This window comes from Canis aureus, chromosome 18 (assembly GCF_053574225.1).
Source record: "Canis aureus isolate CA01 chromosome 18, VMU_Caureus_v.1.0, whole genome shotgun sequence".
Lineage (NCBI taxonomy): Eukaryota > Metazoa > Chordata > Mammalia > Carnivora > Canidae > Canis > Canis aureus.
The window spans coordinates 36579596-36600942 of NC_135628.1; positions in this window are offsets into that span (position 1 = coordinate 36579596).

Consider the following 21347-nt stretch of genomic DNA (forward strand, 5'->3'; position numbering starts at 1 on the left):
TGCACTGTCATCCAGAGGACAGTGCCTTAATAGAGCATAAATTAACTTGTCCACTTTCCCTTTTATAGATTCTGCTTTTGGTGTCAAGTCTAGGAATTCTTTCCCTAGATCTAGATTCCAAAGAAATCTATGTTGTTGTCGTTGTTTCTAAGAGTTTTATACTTTTACATTTTACAATTAGGTCTGTGAAGTTTTTTGTTGTTGTTGTTGTTGTAATTTTTATGTAACATGGTAGGTTTAGGATGAGATTTCCTTTTTCCCCCACTGTTTATGAAAGCTATCTGTCCTCCACTGAACTGTTTTTGCAAACTTTGTTAAAAACCAGTTGAGCATATTTGTATGGGTCTATTTTGAGTCCTCCCTTCTGTTTCACTGATCTATGTATCTAATCTTCCACCAATACTACGTGTAGTAGTTATTATAGCTACATGATAAGCCTTAAAATTAAGTCAACTGAATTCTTCTACTTAATTCTTAATTTTCAAAACAGTTTTAGCTATTTTGGTTCCTTTGCTTTTCTATATAAATTTTAGAGTAATTGTTTCTATGCCTACAAAATATTTCACAGGGATTTTAATATGAATTGTGCTAAAACCTACATATCAATTAAGGGAGAATTAAAATCATTACTATACTGAGTTTTCCAACCATGAAGAAGTGGCTCTACATTCATTTAGATCTTCCTTTTTTTATCAACATTTTGTAGTTCTCGACATAGTAGCCATATCCATGTTTTGTTAGATTTATTCCTTTTTTTCCATTTTTTGAGCAATAAAGTAAATGTTATTCTGCTTTCATTGTAATTATAGTGTTTCTGTGTCCATCAGTTTATTGCTGGTATATAGAGGTACAATTGATATTTATATATTGATCTTGTATCATGTGATCTTACTAAATTCACTTTTTAGTTCTAGGATGTTTTATAGATTTTTTGAGATTCTCTAAATAGACGATGTCATGTGCAAATAGGAAGGACTTTATTTCTATTTTCCAATAAAAATGCCTCTTCTCCCGTTGTTTACTTTCTTTTTTTTATTTTTTGCCTTATTTCACTGGCTAGAATTTGCCACACTATGTTAATTGGGTATGGTGAGAATGAACATCCTTACCTTTTTACTGATCTTACCAAAAAAGTTTTTAATCATTCTCCATTAAGTATCTTGACTGAAGGTTTTTGTAGACTTTTTTTCTCAAATTGAGGAAGTCCCTTACATTCCTATTTTTCTCAGAACTGTTTTTATTATGAATAAGTGTTGAATTTGGTCAAGTTTTTTTTTTCTGCATTGATTAATATGATCTTATGCTTTTTCTTCTTTGGCCTATTAATATGGTGGGTCACAAAATTGATCTTTAAAAAATGAAGCTTACATCTCTAAAAATAAATCCCACTAGGTTTTGAGGTGTAATTCTTTTGATACATTGCTGAATGCTATTTGTTATTGTTTATTAAAGATTTTTGCATTTATGTTCATGAGGACTATGTCTGCAGTTAACTTTTTTGTAGATCGGGTTTTACGTTGGAGCAATCTCTCAACCTAAAATAAATTAGGAAGTGCTTTTCTTCTATTTTTTGAAAGAGATTGCATAGACTTAGTGATAAATCTTTAATCATTCAGTGGAATTTTCAATTGTGTCAGCACTCCTAATTCTTGCATCATTCAAGGATCAACTTTAAATTGCAAAGCTATAGCAATAAAAATGTATAGTACTTGCATAAAACAGACATATAGGCCAACAGAAGATGAAATAGAAGCCAGAAATAGACCCATACATGTATGGTCAACTAATCTTTCACAAAGGCATCGAGGATATACAATGGAGAAAAGATAGTCTCTTTAATAAATGATGTTTAAAAACTTAATATTCATAAAGAAAAGAATGAAATTGAGCCCTTATCTTACAACATACACAAAAATGAACTCAAAATGTAAGACCTAAAATTGTAAAACACACAGAAGAAAACAAGGAAAAGTCTTCTTGATATCAGCCTTGACAACAATTTCTTGAATATGATACCAAAAGCACAAACAACAAAAGCAAAACATACAAACAAAACCCCCAAATACCATTACATCAAACTAAACAGGTTCTGTGAAACAAGGGGAAAAAATCAACAAAGTGAAAAGGCAGCCTAAAGAATAATAGAAAATATTCGCCATCCATATATCTGGTAAAAAATTAATATCCTATTGTTTTTTGTTGTTGATTTCTGTTTTGATATGATTGAAAAATGTGTATCCTACTGCTGTTGCATAGAATATTCAATAAATGTTGATTAGATCCTGTTGGTTATCACTGATATTGAATTCTCATATAGCTTTCTGATTTGCTGTTTAGAAGTTCTATCAATTGTTGAGAATGACATGTTGAAATTTACAATTATAATTAAAGGTTTATGTATTTCTTATTTCAGTTTTATCAGTTTTTACTTTGCAAATTTTGTGGCTCTGATGTTTTATGCATATGTAATAAGATTGTTGTCTTCTTTGTGGATTAGTCCTCTATTATTACATCATTTCACTCCATATTTCTGTAACTTTTTTTTTTGCACTGAAGTCTAATTTAATGGATATTAATATAGCTACTCATTATTCCTGTAATGAATGCATGTTCAACTTTTTTTTCAATTTACTTTCAGCCTTTCTATATTGTCATATTTGAATTGTATTCATTGGATCATGTTTTTAAATTCACTCTGGCAATTGTTGCCTTTTGATTGCCGTATTAGGTTACTCACTTTAATGTAATTACTGATATGTTAATATTTGTCTACCACTTTATTTTTTGTTATTTCTGTTTCTAATTTCCTTTTTCTACCTATTTTCCCATCCTTTCTCTGCATTACTGGAAAACTTTAGAATTTCATTTTGATTTCTCTATAGTATTTTTATATGAGTGTATATTTGCATATCTATTATATTACATAATATGTGCACAATGACATAGTCTACTGGCATTCTCATTTTGTCAACTTTTAAAAAAATATTTATTTATGACAGACACAGAGAGAGAGAGAGAGAGGGGCAGAGACACAGACAGAGGGAGAAGCAGGCTCCACGCAGGGTGCCCGACGCGGGACTCGATCCCGGGACTCCAGGATCGCGCCCTGGGCCAAAGGCAGGCTCCAAACCGCTGAGCCACCCACGGATCCCCTCATTTTGTCAATTTGAATAACATATAGAAACTTTATCTCTCCTTATGTCCCTTTACCCACCCACATTTATAGTATAATTATCGTAATTAGCTCCTCTACATACACTTAAATTAAATCATGCTATAATTATGCTTTTGCTAGCAAATTTAATTTAGAAGATTCAAGAGGAGAAGGAAAGTCTATTGATTTTACCTATATTTTATGCTGTTTTACCTATTGTTTATATTTCAAGATTTTATTTTTTATACTTTCTGTTTATAGAAATGCTTCTAGTTGTTCTACTGGGGTAGTTGTGCTGGTGACAAATTCTCTTAGCTTCCCTTCATCTGCAAATGTGTTGATTTTCCTTCCATTCCTAAAGGATGTTTTTCCTGTATACAGGATTCTGACCTGATAGGTCTTTTCTTTCAGTGCTTGAAAAATTTCGTGCATCTTTTTGCTTCATCTTTTTTTTTTAAGATTTTATTTATTTATTCATGAGAGACATAGAGACAGAATGACAGCGCAAGAGAGAGAGATAGAAGCAGACACAGGCAGAGGGAGAAGCAGGCTCCATGCAGGAAGCCCGATGTGGGACTCGATCCCGGGACTCTAGGATCACGCCCTGGGCCGAAGGCAGGCGCTAAACCACTGAGCCACCCAGGGATCCCCTGCTTCATCTTTTTTGATGAAAAATTGGTTGTCATTTGGAGAGATCCTTCCTTTCCAAACTCCAAGTAAGGTGATCTTTTTCCACTGATGCTTTAATTTTTTCATTTGTCCTTAGTTTGCAGAAGTTTGACTATGATGTGTTTTTGGAGTGGATTTCTTTATGTTTACCTTATTTGAAATTCACTCAACTTCTTGACCTTGCACTTTCATATCTTTTACCATATTTGGGAAGTTTTGACTATCATTTCTTCAAATATCTTTTCAACCCTACTCTCTTTCCTCTCCTGGGATTCTGATGCCAAGAATCTTAAGATTTTTTTCTTATAGTTCCCCACAGGTTTCTGAGGCCCTTATCTCCTCCACCACTTGCAATCTACTCTATTATTCATATTGAATTATTTCCATTGTTCTATCTTTAAGATTTTTTGACTTCCAGGAAAGATGGTAGAGTAGAAAAATCCCAAGCTTACTTTGTCCCCTGAATACAACTAGATAACACCTACATCATTGTAAATAAGCCAGAAAATAACCCCAAAACTGGCAGAATAGACACTGTATACTTTTAGCTATAGGAGATGAAGAGAGTAAGAAGGGTGAAGATGTAGTGAGGAGGTGAATGGACCAGCATGACTGTCCATGGGAGAGAGGGGCTCCATGGGTGGAGAGAAGAAACAAACAAACCTCACACCAGGCACCACCAGCACAGGAAACATGTACGAGGAAAATAAATCCCAATAACATTTGGCTTTGAAAACTCGAGGGGTATAATTTTGTGAGTTCCTATAATCAGTGCAACTTAATCCCTAGGATTTTAAAAATCAGCAAGTTCAGCTCTGGCAGAGCTAGGAGGGCAATAGAAAACAAAGTAATTATCTTTTTTTTTTTAAAAAAAAAAAGATTTTATTTATTTATTCATGAGAGACACACACAAAGAGAGAGGGAGGCAGAGACACAGGCAGAGGGAGAAGCAGGCTCCGTGCAAGGAGCCTGACATGGGACTCTATCCTGGAACTCCAGGATCATGCCCTGGGCTGAAGGTGGCGCTAAGCCGCTGAGCCAATCAGGCTGCTCCAAAGTCATCATCTTTTAAGAGAGGGCACAACAAATAGCTCTGTGATAATACAGTAGTTTGAAATCTACTTGGGATATATACAGGAGAGAGATATGTATACTAATCTCAAAGCATGTGCTTAGAGGGGCAAAGATCCTTAGGAGACTTCTCTCCAAGAACAAAATGGTTAGCAATATCATTTCCTTCTCCTGTTTCCCAGCCTAGCTATATGGACACCTGAGGGAACCATGCAGCTCAACACTCTCCACCTAGATTGCTAATAGCACATCCCAACCCCATGTGCTTCTGTAGCTCTGGTCCCTCCAACCTGACCTGTCCTTGGCAAGAGTTTTCCTGGGGCAACTGCAGGCCCTCTCCTGAAGCGAACCAGCACAGAACTTGCTAACACCATGACTCTGCAGCCCCGCATTCTCCTGCAGACTTGTCTCCTCCAATCAACCCTTGTCTGAGCCCATCCAAAGCAGTACCACAAGCCTGGCAACCTGCGAGCAGCCCTGAGAAGGGCTGGGACCACAATACAGCAGCTCTTGCCCAGGGAGAGGGAAGAATAACTACCCATACCAGTCAGACTAAGGATCTCAAAGTGGCCCAGGAGTAGTCAGTCAGAGTCTGACTGCAGGCCCTGCCCACCAACAAAGGATGTCATGAGACAACACAGGGAAAGTGCCCTGTAGTTCAGTGCTATCGTATCTCTGGCGAATGCCTTGTTTGATTCAACTCAAGCCCAAGGCGGCCCCAGATTGGCCCATGAACACTAGAGGGACCAACCCTGCCCACAACAGAGAAGGAGAGCCATTGCTGATGACTGGACTGAAGGCAAAAGTGGCTTATCCACCATAGTAAGACATAGGAAACACACAGAAGACATCACTGAAGTACCAAGTCCTGGTAAATAGGGTACATTGCATTGCAGGGTACTACAGAATCTCTTCTTCATTAGGCCACTACTTCCAAGAGTAGAGTATGTAGCTGACTTTCCTAACACATGGAAACAGACACAGAGAGTTAGACAAACCAAAAAGACAGAGGAATGTGTCTCAAATGAAAGAACAGGACAAAATTACAGTAGGAATAAATGCAAGTAGTAAATGCAATGGAGATAAATAATATGCTTGATAACAATTTTAAGTGATTGTCATAAATATATTCACTGGATTTGAGAAAAGAATAGAGGATCTCAGTGAGATCCTCAACAAGGAAATAGAAAACACTACAGAGATCCGTATCCAGGAATCACAAAAAGATCAGCCCAAGGAGGCCCACACCAAGAAATATAACTAAAATGGCAAAATGTAGTGATAAATAGAGAATTTTAAAAGCAGCAAGACAGGGGTGCCTGCGTGGCTCAATTCTTTAAGTGTCTAATTTTTTAGAGTGGCATGACATATTCTAAATACTAAGAGAACAAAACAAAACAACAACAACAAAAAACCCTGCAGCCAAGAAAATTCTATCCAACAAGGCTATGATTCAGAATAGAAAGAGAGATAAAGGATTTCCCAGACAAACAAAATTTAAGGGAATTCATGACAACTAAAGCAAACCTATAGGACATGTTAAAAATAATTCAAGTGGAAAGGAAAGACCATAAGTAGTAGTAAGAAAAGTAGGAAGCACAAAACCAGTAATCTTGAGTATATCTATAAAAAAAAAAAAACAGTCAAGAAATGCACAAAATAAAAAGATGTAAAGTATAACTCCATTCACCAAAAACATGGTGGGGAGAGGAGTTAAGAATTGGTTCAAATTTAAGTAAAAATCAACTGAATATAGACTGCTTAATGCATGCAATGTTATGTACAAAGCTAAGAGTAACTATAAATCAAAAACCAGCAACAGATGTGTAAAAAATAAAGAGAAAGGAATACAACTAAAAAAAAGCCAGCAAACCATAAGAGAAGAGAGAAAGAGAAGGAAGGCTCAGAGAAGAACTACAAAAGCAAACACAAAACTAGTAATAAAATGGTAATAAGCATCATTTTGTTGGTTCTTAACCGGTATTACCCTGATACTAAAACCAGATAAAGACACTACAAAAAAAGATAACTAAAGTCCAATATCTCTGATAAACATGGATGCAAAATCCTTAACAAAATATTAGTAAACCAAATCCAATAATTCATTTAAAAACTCATTCACCATAACCCAATCAAGTGGGATTTATTCTTGGGAGGCAAGTGTGGTTCAATAGTCACAAATCAATGTGATACATCACATCTATGAGAGAAAGGTTAAAAACCATATAATCATTTTAATAGATGCAGAAAAAGCAGTTGAAAAAGTGCAACCTCCATTTGTCTTAAAAACTCTCAACAAAATAGGTTTAGAGAGAACATATCTCAACATAATAAAGACCATATATGAAAGACCACAGCTAACATACTCAAGGGTGAAAAACTGAGAGTTTTCTCCCTAAAATCAAGAATGAGACAAGGATGCCCATTCTCACCACTTTTATTCAACATGGTACAGCAATTGGGCAACAAAAGAAATAAAAGGCATCTAAACTGGAGGAAATAAAACTGTCAGCATTTGCAGATAACATGACATTGTATATAAAAAACCTTAAAGACGCCACCAAAAACAACTAGAACTGATAAATGAATTCTGTAAAATTGCAGCATATGAAATCAATGTGCAGAAATCCACAGAATTTCTAAACATTAATAGTAAAGAAGCAGAAAGAGAAATTAAGAAAACAATCCCATGTACAATTACACCAAAATAATAAAATATCTAGTAATATATTTAACCATGGAGGTGAAAGACCTGTACACTGAGAACTATAAGACGTTTGTGCTTTAACTATGAAACACTGAGGAAAGAAATTGAAGAAAACCCAAAGAAATGGAAATGCTCATGTATTAGAAGAATAAATATTACTAATATGTCTATACTACCCAAAACAATCTACAGATTTAATGCAATTCCTATCAAAATACCAACAGTATTTTTTACAAAACTAAAAGTAATTATCCTAAAATTTGTATGGAACCACAGAAGACCCCAAACAGTCAAAGGAATATTGAAAGAGAAGAATATTTCAATATTGAAATATTGAATATTGAAAGGTATCACAATCTCAGATTTCAAGATATACTACGAAGCTGTAGGAATCAAAACAGGATAGTACTGCCACAAAAAAAACTAGACATACGGAATAGAACAGATCAATGGAATGGAGTAGACTCCAGGAATAAACCCATGACTATATGGTCAATTAGTCTGACATATGATGCAGGAATATTAATGGAAAAAAGTCTCTTCAACAAATGGTGCTGAGAAAACTGTACAGCTACATGCAAAAAAATACAACTGGACCACTTTCTTGTACCATACACAAAAATAAACTCAAAATGGATTAAAGACCTAAATATGAGGCCTGAAGCCAAAAAAAAAAAAAAAAAAAACAGTTCCCGAAGAGAATAGATAGTAATTTCTCTGACATCAGCTGAATCAACATTTTTTCTAAATATGTCTCCTGAGGCAAGGGAAACAAAAGCAAAAATAAATTATTGGGACTTCATCAAAATAAAAAAAGTTTTGCACAGCAATCAATAAAACTAAAATGCAATCTACTAAATGAATGGGAGAAAATACTCATAAATGACATATCCAATAAAGGGTTAGTATCTAAAATAGGTAAAGAACTTATACAACTTCACACAGAAAACAAAACAAAACAAGTAATCTAATTAAAAAATATCAGATGGGAACAGATATTTCACCAAAGAAGACATACATATGACCAACAGACACATGAAAAGATGCTCAACATTGTTCATCATCAGGGAAATGCAAATCAAAACCACAATGAGATATCACCCCATATGTATCAGAATGGCAAAAATAAAAAAAATCAAAAAAAGAAAAAACAAGAAAGAACAAGTGTTGGCAAGGGTGTAGAGAAAAAGGAATTTATCATGCACTGTTGGTAGGAAGGCAAACTGGTGCAGCCATTGTGAAAAATAGTATGGAGTTGCCTCAAAAAATTAAAAATAGAATTACCATATGATCCAGTAATCCCACTAGTAGGTATTTACTCAAAGAATATAAAAACGCTAATTGGAAAAGGTATATGCACTGCTATGTTTATAGCAGCATTATTTACAATAGCCAAATTATGGAAGTAGCCTAAGCAGCCTAAGTGTCCACCATTAGATAAATGGATAGAGAAGTGATAAATATCTATAAATATCTATAATATATAAATATCTATATATAGATCTATATATCTATAAATCTATAAATATCTATAAATATATTTATAAATATATTTATAAATATCTATATATCTCTCTCTATATAAATATCTATATAAATCTATAAATATCTCTATAAATCTATATATAAATATAAATATTTATAATTATCTATAAATATACAAATATCTATATATTTATATCTATATAGATATAAATATCTCTATATATATGATAAAATATTACTATATTATATATAATATATAATACATATATCTATATATATAAGATAGAATATTACTCATAAAAATAATGAAATCTTGCCATTTGCAACAACATGGATGGGTATAGAGAGTATAATATTAAGTGAAAGAAGTTAGAGAAATACAAATGCATATGATTTCACTAATATGTTCAATTTAAGAAAAAAGACAAAGTAAAAAAAGAAACCAAAAAAAACCCTCTTAACTATAGAGAACAAAGTGAGAATTGCCAGAGGGGAGGTGAGGAGAGGGAATGGATGAAATAGATGAGGGGATGAAGAGTACTAATTGTGATGAGCACTGACTAATGTATAAGATTGTTGAATCATTATATTGTACATCTGAAACTAATATAACACTATGTTAAATATACTGTAATTAAAAAAAAAAAAAAAGCAACCAGCATCTCAATTCTTTCTTCTATTCTCCCTACTCAGCTGTTAAGACCATCTTATTGGTTTTGTTGTTGTAATATATATTATATCAAAATTTCCATTTAGTTTTCCTTGTATCCTCTATTTCTTAACTGAGACTTCACATTTTTATTTTTTATCTTATTTTTCATTTGTTCTAAACAAGGTTACAATCGTTGAAACATTTATTATGGCTGTTTTAATGTCTTTGTCAGGGAATAACAACATTTTTGTTATTTTACTGTTTGCACCAATTGATTATCCTTTGTCAATGACCCGGTTCTTGATATGATAAATGAACAATTAGTGGCAATAGTTATTATATTTATAACTGATAAATAAATAACAGGAATGACTCTTAAAAATATATTGTTGACTGATAAAAATGTGGACACAGATTGCAATACAGTGCAATCCTATTTACATAAAATATGAACATATGAAAACAAAAATGTGCATGGTATAAGAATTTATACAAGTATAAGGATAAACATTAAGCCCATTAGAAACAGTTATGTTGTAATTGAAGAGGATGGGTTTTTAAAAACATGGCATCAAAGGGAACAAATGGGTGTAAATTGAAATATAACTAACTTTGAAAAATGGTTAGGAATGGCAGTGCAAGGACCTAAATATTCTCATGCATTGTAATTAGATCATTCTTAAAGCCTAATGTAAATTTAATATTTAGACATATGAAAATATCTATTAAATCTATGTTCTCAAACAAGAACAATTTTTTAAAAATGAAACGAGTTAAGTGTTGGAGAAGCCTAAGGCACATTACTGCTGCTTTTCCTTGCAGAGTTTTTGTATTTCTTTTTCATTTTTACTATTTGAATCCATTAATTTTATAGATTTTATTTCAGCAAATTTGGTTTAATTTAGTTAATTAATTGGTGCTTTCATAACCATATATCCATTATCTGGAGAGCTATCCAGTATTAATAAAGGGCAGGACATTACTGAAAACAAAACTGGAATATTAATTTTATAGGAAGAATTAATTTACTTTACCAGCTCCAAAGTGCTGTCCTGATATTTAATAAATAACTTAATAGAGATTTACGGGGGATCTTGTCTTGTGCCTGTTTTACATGCTGGGGTCACAGCAATGTATTGGTGAAACAGGGTTTCTTTTCTGCCTTAGTACCAAAACAATAACCGAGGCTTAAATTATACAGATTATCAAAATAAATCATTTTATTTTTTCTAGTGTTGACCTTCTTTCTGTGGCATACTAAAGATTACATATCTTACTTTAAAAATCCCTATTTATTTTGAATGGATACAATGGATTATCCAGTACCGACTCGTCATGTGGAACATTTCATTAGGAAAGAACTGTCAATTCTTACACACTAAAAGGCATTTCATGTTTCACAATGACCTCAATGATTCTCTGTTTTCCTGCAGTGTTTTATTAGCCAGATGTCATCTCTTAAAGTGTCAGAAAAAAAAGGAAACATAAGGACATAATAAAATGTACTGCAGATTTTTAAAACAAGTGCAGGTCTTTGCATAGGTTAACATTAGTCGCTGATTTCAGCTCTCAGATTTTGTTGTATGTTTTTCTAATAATTATTTTTCTTTCTTATATTAGCTTTACTGCTTTTTAAAAAGAGTTTGTTTATTTATTTATTCAGGAGAGACAGAGACCTAGACAGAGGGAGAAGCAGACTCCCTGTGAGGAACCTGATGCAGACCTTGATCCCAGGACCCTGTGATCACGACCTGAGCCGAAGGCAGACGCTCAACCACTGAGCCACCCAGGTGCCTCTGTCTTAACAAGGTATATTTACTAAAGGCATTTCTTCTTACGTAAAACCTTCCATAATTAACTTTACTTTAAAACCTTGCTTTCTGGGATCCCTGGGTGGCGCAGCGGTTTGGCGCCTGCCTTTGGCCCAGGGCGCGATCCTGGAGACCCGGAATCGAATCCCACGTCAGGCTCCCGGTGCATGGAGCCTGCTTCTCGCTCTGCCTCTCTCTCTCTCTCTCTCTCTCTCTGTGACTATCATGAATAAATAAATAAAATCTAAAAAAAAAAAAAAACTTGCTTTCTGTGGTGTTATAAAATGACTAATCTGGGACACCAGATATTTTTTAAGCACATAAGCATAGGTGAGCAAGCAAGAAATCACAGAAATCTAAGAGAAAAAGAGAAAGGAGGACCTCAGAGGAATGTACAGTTTAACTCTGAAGTTGGGATATCGCTAAAGCAAAAGATCATTTTTCAGTAATCACAGTGACTTAGAGTAAGGAAAACTTGACGCAAAGCCTAGAGCTTTTCCCAGGGAAGGAGTCTGACAGATTTTCTAGGGCCACCCTCCTCCATCCACCATAAGCTAGGGCCCTAAGAGGGCTAAAATATTAGTGCAATGATCAGCTAGTAATAGTGTAGGAAATAACTTCCTTAACCTGAAAAGGAATATCTATAAACAAACAAACATTGGACCTAATGATAAAATATTGAAAGCATCTCTTGTAATATCAGAGAAAAATAAAGAATAACTGACATCAAGAAATATCTTAACCAGTATGGCCATATATATGAAAGTAATGAGATGTACATATTTTGGGAAAAAATGGTAAATTTGCCATTATTTTGAATGTCTTATCCCACAAAACATTCATGAACATCTATAGAAAATATTTTAGAAATAATAAGAGAGCTTGACAAAATTTTGACTTAGGAGATTGGCATCAAAAATTTCTACACTCCAGCAATAACAAATGAGAAAATGTGACTTTTATGTAGACACCATTCACACTAGCAACAAAAAGCAATAAAGTCTCTATGAATAAATCTAACAAAACATGTACAAGACATTTATGGAAAAGATGAAACATTTTTAGGCACAAAATAAAATAAAACTAGAAAAAGAAATTATCATATTTGGATTAGAGGATTCTCTATTAGAAAAGATGTCAATTTTCTTTAGTATGTAATGCAATTTCATTGAAAATCATGATAGGATTTTTATGAGCTCAACAAACTGACTCTAAAATCAATATTCAATATGATATAACTAATCATCCAATAATGTTGAAGAAAACTGTAAAAAAGAAGAAAATAAGGAAGAATTTTTCTGACTAAAACATAAAGTGATTGAAGATATCATTGTATTTTTTAAAGAGATGGACAAATAGATCAAAGGGATAAAATAGCCAAAAAACAGAATGAAGCACATATGGGACTTTGGTATGCAACTGGGTAAGTCTTAAAATCAGAGAAGATAAGACAGATCACGTTGAGTGATCAAGTGATCAAGTGATCAAGACAAATCACGTTGAGTAGTTGCCTTTTCATAAGAAAACAAAATAAAATATCTTTATCTCTCCCCTCTCTCCTGTGTCTCCATGCTTAATTGTAGAAACCAGTCTTAAATACTATGAAAACTTTTGGAAACAAATATAATGAAGGATCTTATTTCTTCAGAGTGGAAAGGGATTTCCAAGATATAAAACAAGATATAAAAAACAAGATATAAAAAATAGAGTAGGGGACCTGGGTGGCTCAGTGGTTGAGTGTCTGCCTTTGGCCAGGTCATGATCCCAGAGTCCAAGGATGGAGTCCCACATCAGGCTCCCCACAGGGAGCTACTTCCCCCTCTGTGTCTCTCATGAATAAATAAATAAAATCTTTTAAAAATAGATTAAAATGAGAATGATATTAATATTCATAATCAGATATTATTTTAGTAAAAAAGGCTTAACATTCCCTTGCTATAAAATATGGCTGCCATGGGGATCCCTGGGTGGCGCAGCGGTTTGGCGCCTGCCTTTGGCCTGGGGCGTGACCCTGGAGACCCGGGATCGAATCCCACGTCGGGCTCCCTGCATGGAGCCTGCTTCTCCCTCTGCCTGTGTCTCTGCCTCTCTATCTCTCTCTGTGTGACTATCATGAATAAATAAATAAAATCTTTAAAAAAATATGGCTGCCATGAAAACATGTCTCAAACATGTCTTCCTGCTTCAGATGGCAGGAAGCACAACTGACTAACAGATACTGTCATATGAAATCCGTCATTCGGTTCATGATGAGGCTGCACTTGCCACAGGCTTCTCCAGCCAATGACTAAACACAGCAACATACTGGAGAGATGCATTCTTGGAGACAGTGGACTCCAAGGAGAACTCATGTGACTTAAGGACTCTCCACTGTTTTTGCCAGAACTTTTTCAGAATGCTCCGCAGTCTAATCCTTTTCCTACTCAACCTTCTTTCCATCTTACCTCCTCTGAATTAGACCTGCCCGGTGGTTTGACAGGTCTCTCAGCTTTTTTTGATTCTGTGCAAAGTTTTTCTTCACATTCGTTTTCTCCCCTTATATAGCTAATCTCTTTTGTGTCTGGTTCTCCAAGCACATGAATTAATACAGTGTGGCAAAAATGAGAAGGTAGGAAATATTTTCTTTTTCTTCCACAAAGTTGCAAAATTGAGAGTGTTATATAAGTTCTTATAAAACCATTTAAAATATAACCATCTAAAAATGTAAAATCATTTTAGTTCCAGGCCTGAAGAAGGAAGAAGAGGAAGAAAGAAGAAGAAGAAGAAGAAGGAGAAGGAGAAGGAGAAGGAGAAGGAGAAGGAGAAGGAGAAGGAGAAGAAGAAGAAGAAGAAGAAGGAGGAGGAGGAGGAGGAGGAGGGGAAAATAGTAAAGGGGAATGAGGAAGAGGGAGAGGGAGAAGAGAAAAAGACAATGATTTTGCCATGACAACAGACAATTACCAAGATTTTGACTCTGGCTGACCGATGACAAGGGTAAGACTAGTCCAGTCTATGAGTTCAAAACTTTGTGTACCCCTAAAAGAATTTTGAAAAACTGTATCCATTTGTACATATTTAGATTACTCTTAAAGTATCCATCTTAAGTTTAACAAAGGATATGATTACAGCCAAAATTATATTGTACCTGTGCTTTAAGTATGCATTCATTAAAAATTTGGAGCTGTAGGTTTAGTTTATTCACCTTATGAAAAATGTGTGTTTAAAAACCCAAATGACAAAGCTAATCTTATCTTTCTCAAATTCAGATTCACTTCATATCAGAAAAGAAGACTTTCTTTTTCATTTTAAATATCATGATAAGAAGCAGCAGCATTAAACCTTTCTCAGTTTCTGGGGTTGCCTGGCTGGCTCAGTTGGAAGAGCATGCTACTCTTGATGTCAGGGTCATGAGTTCCAGCCCCATGTTGGGTGTAGATATTATTTAAATAAATAAAATTTAAAAATCTCAGTTTTGATTTTTAATTCTAAGACATAATTAGAAAGATGAGTAAATGGATGTAGAAATGAGAAGTGCGCCACATGGACAGATAATTGCTAGATAGAAAGGCAGGCAGGCACACAGACAAGCAGAAAAGACACTGGCCCCCGAGATTTTTATATTCTGGAACTGTGCCACTATAGGATGTGGAATGGGCTGAAGATGAGAGTTACCCTTTTCCTCTGTAAAGCTGTAGCATGAAGGTTCTGATGAGAGATGGGTGAAAATAAGTCACACAGATCTGCCAAGTCATATTAGTTTTGGAAAAGGTATGTATAGAATTTCATGATCTGAAAGATAGTATCTTTCAACTCTGCCCAAGTACCCAAAAGTAGTTGATTACTTCCATGGTTACAAATACCCTAATTTGAAGACCACTAGTCTAAGACACCAAACGCTCCATTTGCAACAATAATAACTCAACACAAAAAGTGTTTGGTAATGATGGTCCTGTTGGTTGGAGTAAATATGTAACTCCTAGCTTACACATTTAAGAAATTCTGTGACAATGCACATATGTTGTTACTCTCCCTCCTCTGGTTTCTGACCTGTGTAAATATGTCAGTAGTAGGACATTCTCATTGCTTGGATTTCTTTGCTATCAGCCTTCTGCAAGAGTAAGTCCTTACCCTCGGACATGGCAAAGTGCACCTCCCTGGCAGTGTCTGTGGTGGCTTACTAATTGCTTAGCTTTTTTCTCCCTATGTAAAAGCTCCAAAGAGGCCTGACAGCACTCTGAGAAAACCACGGGATATTAAAAGAAAGTTGGATTTATCACCTCTTATATGGATTTAAACATTCAAATGCAAAGTTAAATTAGGACTTTTTGAAATGTATTTTTCTGCAAAAGTCATCACTGAAGGCATGATAATATGCTTTCATTGTATGTAATACAAGGTATCATATATTGTTTAAAAACTAATAAAAATAGGGGATCCCTGGGTGGCTCAGCAGTTTAGTGCTGCCTTCGGCGCAGGGCATGATCCTGGAGTCCCAGGATGGAGTCCCTGGATCGAGTTCCACGTCAGGCTCCCTGAATGGAGCCTGCTTCTCCCTCTGCCTGTGTCTCTGCCTCTCTCTCTCTCTTTCTCATAAATAAATAAAATCTTTAAAAAAACTAATAAAAATAAATTTGTTCTCACCTGAGTAATGTAGCACGCAATATGATGCAAGATGTTTTCCTTCAGGTCTATTAAAGTTAATATAGCAACTAACTTTCCTCTGAACATTTACTAAGGATCCCTTCTAATAAAATAAACAGACTTTAAAACTCTAAAGACCTGGGTGCGCCTGGGTGGCTCAGTCAGTTAAGTATCCAACTCATGATTTCGGCTCAAGTCATGATCTCAGGGTTGTGAGATTGAGTCCTTATGTCAGGCTCTTTGCTGGGTGTGCAGCCTGATTAAGATTCTCTCCCTCTCCCTCTCCCCTCTCTTCCCCACTCTCTCTTCCTCAAAAACGTTTATAAAACCCTGGAGGCCTGAATATAAAAGAAAAAATATAAGGAAAAGACATAGTTGGAGTTACAACGTACAAAATAACAAAATGTTTTCATAAAATCTACCAGAAAATATGATAGAACATGACTAGAGGACCTCTTAGTCTCATTAGTTGAAACATCATTTTATAATAGGTAGATGCTTCTCTAATACACAGTTCACTGGGAGTACCCAAAACAAACACACCAGATACCAACTACTGGTTCCGGGAGAGTTAAATAGGTAACAATACCTAGCAAGTCATAGAAAACTAGGTGAGCCTAAGGCTATTAATATTCTAATTTATATCTTTTAAAAATAAATTGACTTGTTGGAACAAACACACAGACACATGTAATTCATCTTTTTTATACAAATACTCTAATATTCAGTACTTACTAAGCATCATATACATGCCATATTTAAGTACCCATTGTGCATGTACATTTTTATGTACTCATAGAAAACATGCTTGTCCTGTTTTACTCAAGTGAATTCAGGTTAATGTATATTCTAATAAAAGGATAGCTTATAAAGAAATTCCTAGCAGAAAATAGCTATTTTTGCCTTTGTAAATTTTAAAAGGCATGCCTGAATGGTTTACTGAGATATAAAAGTACATAAAAGCTTTATTAGTGTTTTATTAAAGGACTAGATGCATAAAAAATAAGTGACTTCCCTGGTGCTACTCTATAAATAAAAGTGATCTCCCTGGTAATAAATGATCTCTCTGCTCCTTTTGTGGCCTTGCTTCTCAGTCTTTGATTACAACAAAACACTTGGCATTGCATTGCAATCAGCACAACATAGATTCTGGTCTAATCTCTATTTCTAAAAGACCATGCCTTTTTAGTGAAGAACTTGCATAGGAGATCTTGTAGTTATTTTGTTGCCTTTAAAGTTCTCCACTCCTGGTTGAATTTGTGTCTCTGGAAATTAGGCATTTTGGATCACTTCCTTGGACCAGGCAATGCCTAGGGAAAGATTATTTGGAATGAGGCTTCTCTAGAGGCTTGATACATCAATCTGCTTGTGACACATTAAGCAATGCTGTTCAGAATGTCCATACACACACACACACACACACACACACACACACACACAGAGTCAACTAGAAATTATTAATGCATGAAAAATGGAAAATAGGTTCAATAGAAAGAGTCCATTATCTAACAAATGATGTGCTTTCAAAGCACATTAAAATCCTACAAATCTTAACAGGACTGGTTTATTAGAGAACAGTTGCTTTGCTTCTGGAATCACTGTTTCAGAGGCAAAGTGTGTCTCATTTCACTTGCGATTTTATAATGAGATTCAAACCAACATTAAAGAGTGGCATATTTGTTTTCTGAAGGATATTCCCCAGGCATGCCCAAAGCCAGGCTGGCTTCCTGTCTGTGCCATTGTTTGCACATTTTGTAAATATCACTTGAGTTTTTCTGTATCCTATCATAAACTCCCAAATTCCAAATGACCTCCCAAATCTACCATACCACAAATGCTGCTTTAATATCTTGGAAGACACAGTTTTGAGATTAAAAAAACAATTCTCTTCAACAAAGGTCACCTAAACACCATCTTCACAAAAGGAAGACATTTCTACTGTCTATTCTATCTCCATTTTGATTGTAGGCTGCCTGCTGCCTACTTTGCATTCTGTTCTCTAAAAGGCTTATTAATGGGGTCTAGAGGGAGGCTGTCAGAAATGGCAGACTGAATCAAGGGATTTTCCTTCAACATCCAAATGACACACTGAAGCTGGAGAATTAAACAGATGACTAACCAGTGCCCTTTTGTCTGAAGATGAAGGTGGGATTGCCAACTTGCAAACCAATGACTGACATTTGGGTGGATTAAACCATCCTGCTATTGTACTGCTAGTTTATAATCACTACTGCTTTCTTGATCTCAAGTGCCTCAGCAAAAGCCTTCTCAGTTCTTAGAGTCATGTTTGTAGAAACCCTCAGCTGAGCTCTTGCTGTAAACATTTATCTACCAAGAAGCAGTGTTCTGACACTAACTGAGAAGAAGCGTTGGCTTCTAGGTATTTAATTAAAACATTAAGGGAAAAAGCTTTCGTGTCAACATTCACAAGTACTTTCCTATAGCTGAGGGTTGCTGTAATTGAGTTTCCCTGCAAATGCGTCCCTCCCCTCCCCAGCCTTCTCTGAGAGCAGCAATAGCTTGAGGTTCACTTTGCTTCATGCTGTTAGTTGTGGCTTTGAGACTTTGCCCCATGCTGTCACTTTCCTGATTCTCTCAATCTGGTTGTTAGCTTTAATTTCTAAAATCAAGATTGGATGGCAACAAGGGGTTTTAATGAAGAGTGAAAAAGTCATTTGTTAAACAGCATTAAGAATTCTTATTTGCACTGCTGTATAATGTGGTCAAGCCAAATGCTTTCTGCTTTTATGAATCATCCAATTTCCTTTACCACATAATTAATGCTAATAAGAAGAAGGCATTGTATAGGAACTAAATTCATCATAATAGATGTTGGCTCTAGGTGTAGGTTCCTGGGGTGCCACCATTTTCATTTTGAGGTACTGTGAGAGCCATTTATTGTAAGGAAGGACATGGAGAACAAATCATATATGGTCATTTGATTGTTGACGAAGTTCATACAATAGAAGTACTTAGTTTTCCTTAAAAGTTGCATTTTTCAGTGAAAAGATAGTAAAAAGATATCTAGTAATGCCATATTAGTACACCTTTCTGAAAAGTATCATTTCTAAAAGCACATTTTTAAGCTACTCTGTGCCTTGGACCATTGAATGTAATAAAGGGAGATTGCCCATGCAATTCTCTTCAATGCATCAAGTCAATTGAGAGAAACTTTATTCTCCTTTCATAAAATGGAAAGGTGTAGATTTCACAAAACATCTTGAACCAATCAAGATGGTAGCAGCCAAGTATCGCAGGAAAGATGCAAAAGTAGTTATGGCATCTCTATTAAACTCATGTTCTACATTCAAATGTAAATCTTTTATGTGGTTCAGCATATTTGAAAGAATTCACTCTTTTAAGGATAGCATGGCTACATTCTTACTTCAACATCATAATTTAGAATAGTCAAATTTACCTAATTGACTTGAACTAGTTGACATGTCAATTCAACGAGTACCTACCAAGGACTTGTTAAATTGGTAGCACTGTGCTAAGAAGTGGAAATACACAAAAAATGTAAACATACAAAAAAAATCACATGAGGGATCCCTGGGTGGCGCAGTGGTTTGGCGCCTGCCTTTGGCCCAGGGCGCGATCCTGGAGACCTGGGATCGAATCCCACATCAGGCTCCCAGTGCATGGAGCCTGCTTCTCCCTCTGCCTGTGTCTCTGCCTTTCTCTCTCTCTCTCTCTCTCTCTCTCTGTGACTATCATAAATAAATTAAAAAATATATATCTTAAAAAAAAATCACATGAAGCTCAACTTTTGGGAATTGTTTTTTTTTTTTTTTGAAGAGAAAAATAGTTTTTGAAAACTTAAAAATGGAGGCTATGTGTATGTGCTGAAGTAGTCAATAAAGTAACAGTATCATACATAGCAGGGGGAATGTAGATACAGTGGCATGTCAGTCTGCATTCTTCTTAGTTTCTCCAATCCTTCTAGCTCATGCAATAAGTAGAGTTCTAGGCCAGTTCAAACTTGAACAAGTAAGAATCAAGTCTACTATGACTATAGAAACACTTTGACTGGTTCCCTGGCATTTCCCTTGGTATCTGAGTCCTGTCTCATTGAACTGCCATTTACTTGATTTCTAAAATTGCTTTCCTGCCAGAGTCTCCTTGGTCTTGCCCTTAATCCTGTTCTTTAGGAAGATACATTTCTATGTTTTGTACAGCCACGATAATGGCAAAACACCTTCCTGCCTGCTTCAGCATTCTTCTCACTTGTCAGGATTCCTCCCCACTTTTTTGCCTTATTTTCCTGTGTCCTCCTACTCACTTGCATGTCTGTTTATTGCTTACTGATACATTTCCTAGGGACTGTCAAATCTACCTGACTTACTACCAATAAAACCTGTGATGAGTATGACCTATTCCCCACAATACATGTTTATTTTGGTCCATCACACTGTCAATTTACCTGAAAAGGGCAATCTATAGTATATGCCTTCTAATATATTATCCTTCAGTGCCTTCCCTCTAGGACAGGACATGAGAAACAACCACTTGGGATAAAAGAAGTTTCGATGAGAGTGTTTTGCTTGACATTATTCTATCTGTTCTCCAGGAAAGTAAATTTCCCTGTGGCTTATCCACTTCAGTACCAGTTTCTGTCTATTAACTACCATTCTTGACATATATCCTATTATCCAACCACTCATCTGTACTTACTTATTTTTGGCTATTAAACTATCCCTTTAGAATTCAATGCAATTCAATAAACACTGATTAAACACCTACCATGTGCAGGCACCATGCTACGTGCTGGAAATACAAAAATGAAAATATTGTTCCTGATTCTGCAAAAAATCTCATTTAATGTACACAGGTCTATCAAATCTGGAATTAATTCACTTACTACTCTCTTGATCTCGGCAACCACTTTTGCTCTCCCACCAGTGGCCAATTGACACCTTTACTGGTAATAATCAACATGTTCATGATTCAACTTTCAGGAAGGAAATTCCAGACTCCTGTCTTGAATATTTCCATGATGAATTCCCTGTGCTAGAGTTAGGAAGATTAAGATTCATTTTAATCATTCATTTAATCAGCTAGCGGGTATGATATTTAGAGATTATTAAACCGGTACAAAAGCTAAGTACAACATAATACTCACCTATCTTAAGCAAATTTTTATTGTCCTATACAACATAAGACTGTATTGCTCAAAAG